Raw genomic sequence first — 9701 nt, 5'->3', positions numbered from 1 at the left:
AAATGCACCTAATATTGATGCTTTTTGTTTTTATGCTTCCTTTTGCAAAACTTAATCATGTTCTGCAAAAACAAAAACAACAATCCCCCTTCCCCCTTCCCCCTTTCCTTTTTCCCATTCCCCTTTCTCTTTCTAACTCCCCCACTTCCTGACTGGTTTCCTAACTTAAAAATGTACCAAACATTAATACTGTAATCCTTTTCCTTCTCCCATTGCAAAACTCATTCATGTTCTGCAGGGCAAGGAGCAAAAAGGTTAAAATCCACTATAAAACAACCAAACAAAACGCTAAAAACTAACGATTAAAGATACAGTAAAACTTGAAGAATAAAAACTTCTACAAAATAACTGGATGCAACATGAATACTATTTCCAAAATAACCGGATTCGGCATCAAATAACCCGAAAATATGCCATAAAACCAAACAACCAAACAACCAAACCATCTATACACCTATAATTTTATTGTGTTGATATTCATATTATTAAAAAACATTTTTTCCATTTATTTAAAACGAAAATACAACTTTGTTATATATGGATCGTGGAATTGCATTCATCTGCAAACGATATAGCTAATTTGCATATTTTTGTAAACATACATTTTAATTAATTCCCTATTAATTTTTTCGATGGGATAATCATCTTTAGTTAACTATTACGTGTCATTATATTCATGCAAATTTGACTATTACGTGTCATTATATTCATGCAAATTTGACTATTACGTGTCATTATATTCATGCAAATTTGACTATTACGTGTCATTATATTCATGCAAATTTGACTATTACGCGTCATTATATTCATGCAAATTTGACTATTATATGTCATTATATTCATGCAAACTATTACATGTCATTATATTCATGCAAATTTGACTATTACGCGTCATTATATTCATGCAAACTATTACGCGTCATTATATTCATGCAAATTTGACTATTATATGTCATTATATTCATGCAAACTATTACATGTCATTATATTCATGCAAACTATTATATGTCATTATATTCATGCAAACTATTATATGTCATTATGTTTATGCAAATTTGACTATTACATGTCATTATATTCATGCAAATTTGACTATTACGTGTCATTATATTCATGCAAATTTGACTATTACGCGTCATTATATTCATGCAAACTATTATATGTCATTATATTCATGCAAACTATTATATGTCATTATATTCATGCAAATTTGACTATTACATGTCATTATATTCATGCAAACTATTATATGTCATTATATTCATGCAAACTATTATATGTCATTATATTCATGCAAATTTGACTATTACATGTCATTATATTCATGCAAACTATTATATGTCATTATATTCATGCAAACTATTATATGTCATTATATTCATGCAAATTTGACTATTATATGTCATTATATTCATGCAAACTATTACATGTCATTATATTCATGCAAATTTGACTATTACGCGTCATTATATTCATGCAAACTATTACGCGTCATTATATTCATGCAAATTTGACTATTATATGTCATTATATTCATGCAAACTATTACATGTCATTATATTCATGCAAACTATTATATGTCATTATATTCATGCAAACTATTATATGTCATTATGTTTATGCAAATTTGACTATTACATGTCATTATATTCATGCAAATTTGACTATTACGTGTCATTATATTCATGCAAACTATTATATGTCATTATATTCATGCAAACTATTATATGTCATTATATTCATGCAAATTTGACTATTACATGTCATTATATTCATGCAAACTATTATATGTCATTATATTCATGCAAACTATTGTTAAAGAGCATCTCTCCTCTCTCTCTCTCTGGCTCTTTCATACTCTCTCTATTTTCTCTCTCTGTGTCTCTATTAGATAGTAGATCGAGAGAGAGAGGGAGAGGGTGGGAGGAGGTCAGAGAGATATTTTTGTAGTAAATCCACGTTGCAGGAAGTGACGTTTCATCTAACCGGATGTCATGTGATGCTACGTGGCAAGGTTGGTGAAACGTTGAGTCTCTCAGAAAATGCCAAGCCGAGCAGAGGTCTAAAATGGTTCTCTCCTAAGTAAGGGGGGAGATGCGCGCCCCAGACGTGGGACGTGGTAGGTACCCACAGTGGAGACCATCGATGGCGACATCTGCAGATCATGCCTGGGAGAATAAAAGGTTGAAAACCCAACATCTGTCTTCATCTTGTGTATTCCGGCGAAAACAGCAAGAGAGCTCCACCCAGATGAAGACTCTCCCAGAGCAGCAAAACCAGGTATGAACTTCTATATATAAACACATACATCCACAAGTGTCCTAACGACCAGACAAACGGTTTAAGGGATCTTGGGTCCCGTTCTCTCGTCTCTTAACACTTGTAATATCTCTCTCATCGTCGTAAACTTTTTCTCTTCATTAGTAAAATGGACACGTCATCACCAGGGTACCAGTATCCCTCAAGTAAAGTGTCAAAGTCCAAATCCGTTTCTTCTCCCTCCCTTATGTAACATATATGTTATTTGGTGCCGTTGACCTTCTTGCCCCCGCATGGGGCATATATATCGAAACCTGTATTGCCACGGACATAACGAGAAAAAGAAATAACGAGGAAAAATAAAGATAAGAAGAGAAATTGAGGAAAAAGGAGGGAGAAAAAAACGGAGAAGAGACAGTGGAATAAAAAAAGAAAGAATAGTGAAAATGAAGAGAAAAAGAGAATAAGTGAAGAACAGTGAAAAACGGGTAGAGAGAGAGAAAGAGAGAGAGGAAGGAAGAAGAAGAAAAAAATGATTCAGTTATGTGTTGAAAAAGATAGCAAAGGCATGAAGAATACCATACGCATTTAGAAGAAAATTAAACTCCAAAATTAAAAATACGCTGTGAATTTTGAAAACGACTGGAAAACAAAAGAGAAAAGAAAATTAATTTACCATATTAAAAATAAAAATAAAATTGAAAAACACAGAGAAAGAATTGAAAAAACGGAGAAAGAAAAAAAACGTATATATATATATATTTATATAGACAAGACAACACAAACGAACATTTGTTTAAGCAAAATGACATCGAGCTTGTCCACAGTTTATAAACCTGTCAGTCATTTGACATTGTTGAATTAAGCAAAGTGTTACAAAAATAAGGGACAGTGAACTTTTAAATGCATTCGGAATAGCAAGATGTCATTTTAGATTTGAAAAAAAAAAAAAGAAGAAATTACACTATTGTCGAAAGTATTAGGTGAAATAAAAATCAGGTTGGTGATGTGGCATCCCTCCGGATTAATTTTAAGTAAATTATAATTATATGAATAGAATAGAAGCGGAACTTTTTAATTTAATTCTGTGGTTAATTGTAAAAGAATAATGATTTTTTTTTTAGTTTCAGAAAACCCTTGAACTTTGCTTACGTGGACAATTTGATCTGTGATAATTTTGTTGAACTTTGCTGAAAGTTGTTAGTTATAAGTGAATTAATTAAGTATATATTAATTAAGTATTATTGAATATTGTTAAGTATTGTTGAGTTGCCATGTGTATTTTTCTGTATTTCTTTTTCTGTACTTTTGTTATCTTGTATTTGTATAGCAGATGGGGGCATCGATGGTCTTGCCACGTGGTGTCAATGTAATTTGATTTTTTAAAAATAAGATGATGACAGGATAGAGGTATATCAATTATCAATAATAATTTTTGAGATAACGGGATTATGCAAGGAAAACATAAATGAGAATTTTAAAATGGGATGATGTCGGAAGACAAAAGAATAAGGAATAAGGATTTTTTTTTTATCGAAATACAGTAGTTGGACAGGCAGACGGTTTGCTGGATTATGAGTAATGAGGTCAGGAAGTCAGTCGGTATTTATTCTAGTTTCGAGGTGGTCATGTATACATATTTTTTTGTTTGTTGTTTTGTTCTTGTAGTTTCGACAGATTTTTTTTGTTCCGGATGCGTAAGTCGGTGGAGGGCGGTACAGAACGTCCTCGTAATAAATTAAAAAAAAAAATCCATATTTTGGTAGGTGCTCAGGGAAGCACGAGATAGTTATAGAGAAATGGGCGATCTCTGTAACTAATATGGACAGTCGGAGGACATGTCCATTGTGTGTTGACCACACACATGTAAATGGGGTAGAATAAATAAAGGTGTTGACCACACAAAGGTAAATGGGGTAGAATAAATAAAACCGACTTGATTACTCTTGGACCAATTAAGTATAGTCATAGAGGAGGTAAATTAATTAAGAACATTTGATGTGAAATGGTGAAGGTTTGGGATGGGATTTTTTTTTGTTTTTGTTTTTGTGCTACCTAGGAGTAAAGAAGATTGTCCGTAAATCCTGAGATGTAAGTAGGAGGCAGATGGACCTCGATTTTGTGTTTTATTGTTGTTCGGCTAGGAGCCGTGAAATTATCGACCACGAGTAGTGTCGACCGGGAGCAAAGGATGCTCTGGAAGTCCCGAGATGGGTACGAAGAAGCCATGGGGTCATAAAGGAGTTTGACCTTGAAGAGCGCAGGGTAGCGCTACATGGCAATTTTATTGTTGTATTTATTTAATTTTGAGTTTATCGATTTATCGTAGGACAGTCTTCTTGCCAGCGGGTAGCGTATGTATTCCCTCCTTAGTTTAGTTAGTTAGTTATTAAAAATGTATGGCTTTGCCATACATTTTGATAAAAAGGGGTGGAGGAAGAATTTTAGAAGTAAAATGTTACCCTATTGTGAATTAAAGGTACCAAATTTAAAAAAAAAAACATGCTGGGTGAATTTAATTGGTATTATTAAATTAAATTATTTTGGAATAGATTTGGTTGGTTTAGTTATATTTTAGGGACGTTTAGCGCGTAGTTGCATTTTTTTCATGAGAATTACAAGGCGATTAGGCTGTAGAAAGCAGTTTTTTCTGTTGTTTTATTTTTTTTATAAGCCACGGTATTGTCACAAATTAGAAAATTTGGCAGGGGAAATACTATTTTAGAGTAATGAGAACCCTGTTAAAACAATACTAGTGGTTCCAGTGAGTTGGAAGATGCCACGTAGGCCCAAGCAACGGCAATAAGTCTTGTCCAACAAAAGTCTGGCGTGCGAGGTCGCGATAATTCCTCAGGGTACGGAGCGACTGGACAGTCGGTACCAAGCCTAATCACGGGGAGATAGAAGAAAGGGAAAGATGCAGATTACGTAAGGGACAAGATAGAGCCTTATTATTTTTTTTATTTTTTTAGAGGAATGTGTGAGGGATATCTGGGTTGGAATCTTGGGACTTGCTGGGAATACGGAAAAATCACAAAGGGAAAGCTACTTAGTTAGAAATCGATGCGCAAGTAAGCTTTGGCGCATTAGTTAGGGAGTGATGATTCCGTATCTTGTCGGGTTCCAGGAACTCAAACAGGCTCCGAGTGAATCAGTGTGAAGGCGTATCTTGGCTTAGACCAACCAAGGGAGTTAGTAGAAGAGCTTTGTGAAGTCCCGAAGTAGTAGATTGAATAGAACAAAGCTCCAGTAATAGGACCACTCAGAGAAAGACGTCAGGGCATTACAGTAAAGGAAAAAAAAAACTGGGACTTAGGCCTATGCTGAAAGTCGAGAACGCGAGTGGGATGGTTGGGTCGGTAGAGCATCAGACTTTTAATCTGAGGGTCTGGGGTTCGAGTCCCCATGCGATAAAACTACCACCAACATGGAGCATCCGACGTTCTGGTCGTAATTGCGATATGCTGGCCCCATTTCGAAAAAGTGATCGAAAATGGAGTCTCCATTTGTTTGGCCAAGTGGTCCAAATAAAGAGCAGAGTCAGTGGAAAATATCCAACAATGCGACCGCCTAGACAAGATGTATATCTGCAAAGCTGTATCTTTGTCTAACTTGGAAGCAAGTTAATGTCGAGGAGGGACTTTCGAGAAGCAGCAGAAGGGTTGATAGTGTTGTAGAAGAGTACTGGTGCCTGATCTTTCTTGGAAAAGGGGTGAGTCCGGAAAGTGAAAGAATAAAGATGTACTTCGGACATAATTATTTTTTTTAGTCAGTTAGTTATTAAAAATGTATGGCTTGCCATACATTTTGATAAAAAAGGGGTGGAGGAATGTTAAAGAGCATCTCTCCTCTCTCTCTCTCTGGCTCTTTCATACTCTCTCTATTTTCTCTCTCTGTGTCTCTATTAGATAGTAGATCGAGAGAGAGAGGGAGAGGGTGGGAGGAGGTCAGAGAGATATTTTTGTAGTAAATCCACGTTGCAGGAAGTGACGTTTCATCTAACCGGATGTCATGTGATGCTACGTGGCAAGGTTGGTGAAACGTTGAGTCTCTCAGAAAATGCCAAGCCGAGCAGAGGTCTAAAATGGTTCTCTCCTAAGTAAGGGGGGAGATGCGCGCCCCAGACGTGGGACGTGGTAGGTACCCACAGTGGAGACCATCGATGGCGACATCTGCAGATCATGCCTGGGAGAATAAAAGGTTGAAAACCCAACATCTGTCTTCATCTTGTGTATTCCGGCGAAAACAGCAAGAGAGCTCCACCCAGATGAAGACTCTCCCAGAGCAGCAAAACCAGGTATGAACTTCTATATATAAACACATACATCCACAAGTGTCCTAACGACCAGACAAACGGTTTAAGGGATCTTGGGTCCCGTTCTCTCGTCTCTTAACACTTGTAATATCTCTCTCATCGTCGTAAACTTTTTCTCTTCATTAGTAAAATGGACACGTCATCACCAGGGTACCAGTATCCCTCAAGTAAAGTGTCAAAGTCCAAATCCGTTTCTTCTCCCTCCCTTATGTAACACTATTATATGTCATTATATTCATGCAAATTTGACTATTACATGTCATTATATTCATGCAAATTTGACTATTACGCGTCATTATATTCATGCAAATTTGACTATTACGCGTCATTATATTCATGCAAATTTGACTATTATATGTCATTATATTCATGCAAACTATTACATGTCATTATATTCATGCAAACTATTACATGTAATTATATTCATGCAAACTATTATATGTCATTATATTCATGCAAACTATTACATGTCATTATATTCATGCAAACTATTATATCTCATTATATTCATGCAAATTTGACTATTACGCGTCATTATATTCATGCAAATTTGACTATTACGCGTCATTATATTCATGCAAATTTGACTATTATATGTCATTATATTCATGCAAACTATTACATGTCATTATATTCATGCAAACTATTATATGTCATTATATTCATGCAAACTATTACATGTCATTATATTCATGCAAACTATTACATGTCATTATATTCATGCAAACTATTATATCTCATTATATTCATGCAAACTATTATATGTCATTCTATTCATGCAAATTTGACTATTATATGTCATTATATTCATGCAAACTATTACATGTCATTATATTCATGCAAACTATTACATGTCATTATATTCATGCAAACTATTATATGTCATTATATTCATGCAAACTATTATATGTCATTATATTCATGCAAACTATTACATGTCATTATATTCATGCAAACTATTACATGTCATTATATTCATGCAAACTATTATATCTCATTATATTCATGCAAACTATTATATGTCATTCTATTCATGCAAATTTGACTATTATATGTCATTATATTCATGCAAACTATTACATGTCATTATATTCATGCAAACTATTACATGTCATTATATTCATGCAAACTATTATATGTCATTATATTCATGCAAACTATTATATGTCATTATATTCATGCAAACTATTATATGTCATTATATTCATGCAAACTATTATATGTCATTATATTCATGCAAAATTGACTATTACATGTCATTATATTCATGCAAACTATTATATGTCATTATATTCATGCAAACTATTATATGTCATTATATTCATGCAAATTTGACTATTACATGTCATTATATTCATGCAAATTTGACTATTACGCGTCATTATATTCATGCAAATTTGACTATTACGCGTCATTATATTCATGCAAATTTGACTATTATATGTCATTATTTTCATGCAAACTATTACATGTCATTATATTCATGCAAACTATTACATGTCATTATATTCATGCAAACTATTATATGTCATTATATTCATGCAAACTATTACATGTCATTATATTCATGCAAACTATTATATCTCATTATATTCATGCAAATTTGACTATTACGCGTCATTATATTCATGACAATTTGACTATTACGCGTCATTATATTCATGCAAATTTGACTATTATATGTCATTATATTCATGCAAACTATTACATGTCATTATATTCATGCAAACTATTATATGTCATTATATTCATGCAAACTATTATATGTCATTATATTAATGCAAATTTGACTATTACATGTCATTATATTCATGCAAACTATTATATGTCATTATATTCATGCAAACTATTATATGTCATCATATTCATGCAAATTTGACTATTACATGTCATTATATTCATGCAAACTATTATATGTCATTATATTCATGCAAAATATTATATGTCATTATATTCATGCAAATTTGACTATTACATGTCATTATATTCATGCAAATTTGATTATTACGCGTCATTATATTCATGCAAATTTGACTATTACGCGTCATTATATTCATGCAAATTTGACTATTATATGTCATTATATTCATGCAAACTATTACATGTCATTATATTCATGCAAACTATTACATGTCATTATATTCATGCAAAATATTATATGTCATTATATTCATGCAAACTATTACATGTCATTATATTCATGCAAACTATTATATCTCATTATATTCATGCAAATTTGACTATTACGCGTCATTATATTCATGCAAATTTGACTATTACGCGTCATTATATTCATGCAAATTTGACTATTATATGTCATTATATTCATGCAAACTATTACATGTCATTATATTCATGCAAACTATTATATGTCATTATATTCATGCAAACTATTACATGTCATTATATTCATGCCAACTATTACATGTCATTATATTCATGCAAACTATTATATCTCATTATATTCATGCAAACTATTATATGTCATTCTATTCATGCAAATTTGACTATTATATGTCATTATATTCATGCAAACTATTACATGTCATTATATTCATGCAAACTATTACATGTCATTATATTCATGCAAACTATTATATCTCATTATATTCATGCAAACTATTATATGTCATTCTATTCATGCAAATTTTACTATTATATGTCATTATATTCATGCAAACTATTACATGTCATTATATTCATGCAAACTATTACATGTCATTATATTCATGCAAACTATTATATGTCATTATATTCATGCAAACTATTATATGTCATTATATTCATGCAAACTATTACATGTCATTATATTCATGCAAACTATTATATGTCATTATATTCATGCAAACTATTATATGTCATTATATTCATGCAAACAATTACATGTCATTATATTCATGCAAACTATTACATGTCATTATATTCATGCAAACTATTATATGTCATTATATTCATGCAAACTATTACATGTCATTATATTCATGCAAACTATTACATGTCATTATATTCATGCAAACTATTATATGTCATTATATTCATGCAAACTATTACATGTCATTATATTCATGCAAACTATTATATGTCATTATATTCATGCAAACTATTACATGTCATTATATTCATGCAA

The 9701-nt window shown here is 32.3% G+C and overlaps 1 long non-coding RNA gene across 1 annotated transcript; it reads left to right on the top strand.

Annotated features, from left to right (window-relative positions):
• Positions 1–1817: 1817 nt before the first annotated feature.
• On the top strand, positions 1818–6472 carry LOC145261043 (uncharacterized). The gene is made up of 2 exons (XR_013864391.1): positions 1818–4108; positions 4150–6472. It is a non-coding gene; the product is annotated as an uncharacterized LOC145261043 (long non-coding RNA).
• The last annotated feature ends 3229 nt before the right edge of the window (positions 6473–9701 follow it).

This window comes from Euprymna scolopes, chromosome 37 (genome assembly GCF_053919585.1).
Source record: "Euprymna scolopes isolate OS-2025 chromosome 37, ASM5391958v1, whole genome shotgun sequence".
NCBI classification, from domain to species: Eukaryota; Metazoa; Mollusca; class Cephalopoda; order Sepiida; family Sepiolidae; genus Euprymna; species Euprymna scolopes.
The sequence above is the reverse complement of the archived record's forward strand: the minus strand, read 5'-3'. Positions and strand labels throughout refer to the sequence as shown.